The sequence below is a fragment of the Myotis lucifugus genome, unplaced genomic scaffold (genome assembly GCF_000147115.1).
Source record: "Myotis lucifugus unplaced genomic scaffold, Myoluc2.0 scaffold_41, whole genome shotgun sequence".
Lineage (NCBI taxonomy): Eukaryota > Metazoa > Chordata > Mammalia > Chiroptera > Vespertilionidae > Myotis > Myotis lucifugus.
The window spans coordinates 3178298-3180559 of NW_005871089.1; positions in this window are offsets into that span (position 1 = coordinate 3178298).

Here is a 2262-nt window from a genome sequence, read left to right on the forward strand (position 1 = left end):
TAGGCAAGGGACTTGACTCTGGTTCCAGTGGTGCGCCCCAGACTTCTGACAAGAGGAAGATTTTTATATACATTTACTAATTTCCTTTCATCTCTGACACTTCTATTATAGAGAAAGGGCAAATAGCAATATTAAAATATTTTCTCTAATTAATTCCCTTTTAATGTGCACAAATTTCATGCCCCAGGTCACTAGTCTTAAATAAAGACCAAGCTACCAGCCTTAGCCGGGTTGGCTCAGTGGATAGAGTGTCAGCCTGTGAACTAAAGGGTCCTGGGTTCAATTTTAGTCAAGGGCACATGCCCAGATTGCACGCTCCATCCCCAGTAGGGGGCATGCAGGAGGCAGCTGATTAATTATGCTCTCTCATCATTGATGTTTCTATCTCTCTCTTCCACTCCCTCTCCCTTCCTCTCTGAAATCTATAAAGATATATTTTTAAAAAGACCAATCATCCATAAAATTCCATAGAGAAAGAATTAACCTCTAACAAAGAAGCATTGTACTACTGAATGCAAACCATTATATATTGTTTGTAATGTATATTTGAAAACTTTTCTTAAGCCTCTATTGTACTAGTAAACTTCTCCTTGAACTAAAACAACAACAATTTCTCCACACACACCAGAAAGAAGTACAAAGATCTAGGGGAAATTTTTGAGAATCAAAAAGTATAGACCTAGATGTGATCTTAGAAATTATCTATTTCATTTCTCTCATTTAAGATAGGAGAACTGAGAACCAGGGAAGTGAAGTGCTATTCCTCAAAAGCAAGACTAGGATATTAATCATAGTGATACTTCTAGCACTGAGCAAAGTGTCAAGTACATAGTGGGTGCTCGATAGATGCTTTCAAATTACTAAATTAATTCCTCGTTATACATAGTACAGTGCTTTGCATGCAGTAGGAACACCAATAAATTTGTATATTGATATTATTCAACCAATGTGACCATACTCAGAGAGAGTTATGGCTGGAAACAGACCATAGATGTGCCTCTGAAAATGCCTGCAGTCATCTAGTCTCAAAATTGAATGCAGTTTGATAATGGAGCCCACTATGCCTACATCCTGATCTTAGCCCACTGTTTTATTTTAGAGAGAAATGATTATTGGATTTAAATGTGCATGGGGCACCCTAACCGGTTTTGCTCAGTGGATAGAGCATCGGCCTGTGGACTCAAGGGTCCCAGGTTTGATTCCGGTCAAGGGCATGTACCTTGGTTGCAGGCACATACCCAGTAGGGAGTGTGCAGGAGGCAGCTGATCGATGTTTCTAGCTCTCTATCTCTCTCCCTTCCTCTCTGTAAAAAAATCAATAAAATGTATTTTAAAAATGTGCATGGGGCAACTTTCAATTACTTTAGAACTACAAAGAAGCAATGATGTAAATGTTCTACAAGTCGTTGTGTTTGACCAATGCTTTTCTCCCTTGGAAATAGCTGATTTATCTTCCTAAGGATAGCTTGCTTAGGTAGATATTAAAATCTGCTAACCGTTCTTGTGAACCAGATAGTGGTAGGAGGCCAGTAGAAGGATAAAGAATTTTTCAGAGCCAACAAGTGAACACATAGAGCTCTATCTATGGAGACAAAGTTAAAAGAAACAGTGATCTTTCCCAATGGGATATGTAATATAAGAATGCTTCAGAAATGAAAAGGATCCTTCATGTTAAATGCTTGATCTGAGATCTAGTTGATAGGAAGAGAACTCCAACTAGCTCAACAGTGGGAAATTTATTATCTTCACCAGCATCTAAAGCTAATTATAGCCAGGGTCAAATGGGCTGAAATATCTATTAGGAATCAATGTTACTCCTTCGTCTCTCAGGACCCATCCTGTCTGTCATCTCCATCCCTGCATCTGCTTCATTCTCTTGCTCTTCCTAATTTATTCCCTTAGTATTCCAGTTTCAAATTCTCCAGAGAGAGAATATGAGTGAACCAGCTAAGAACAGGTGCTAGTGAGAGAATGGATTCACTTAGAAGAGGATATGTGGGAAGGCAATGATGGCCATTTCTTTATTATAAAAACAACACATATTTGGTTTTAAAAATTAAAACAGGCAGCGATCGGCGGCAGCGGGGGTGGGGTGGCGGGGAGGCTGTTTCTTCGGTGGGCGGCGCCGGGCGCTAGTGCCGCCCAGGTCCCCAGGCCGGCCGGCCCCCACGTCGCCCGCCTGCCCGCCGGTCAGCGCCAGTGGCTTGGTTTCCGCGGCCTCCCCCAGACCACTTTGTCCCAACCACGGTTGCCACTACTGGA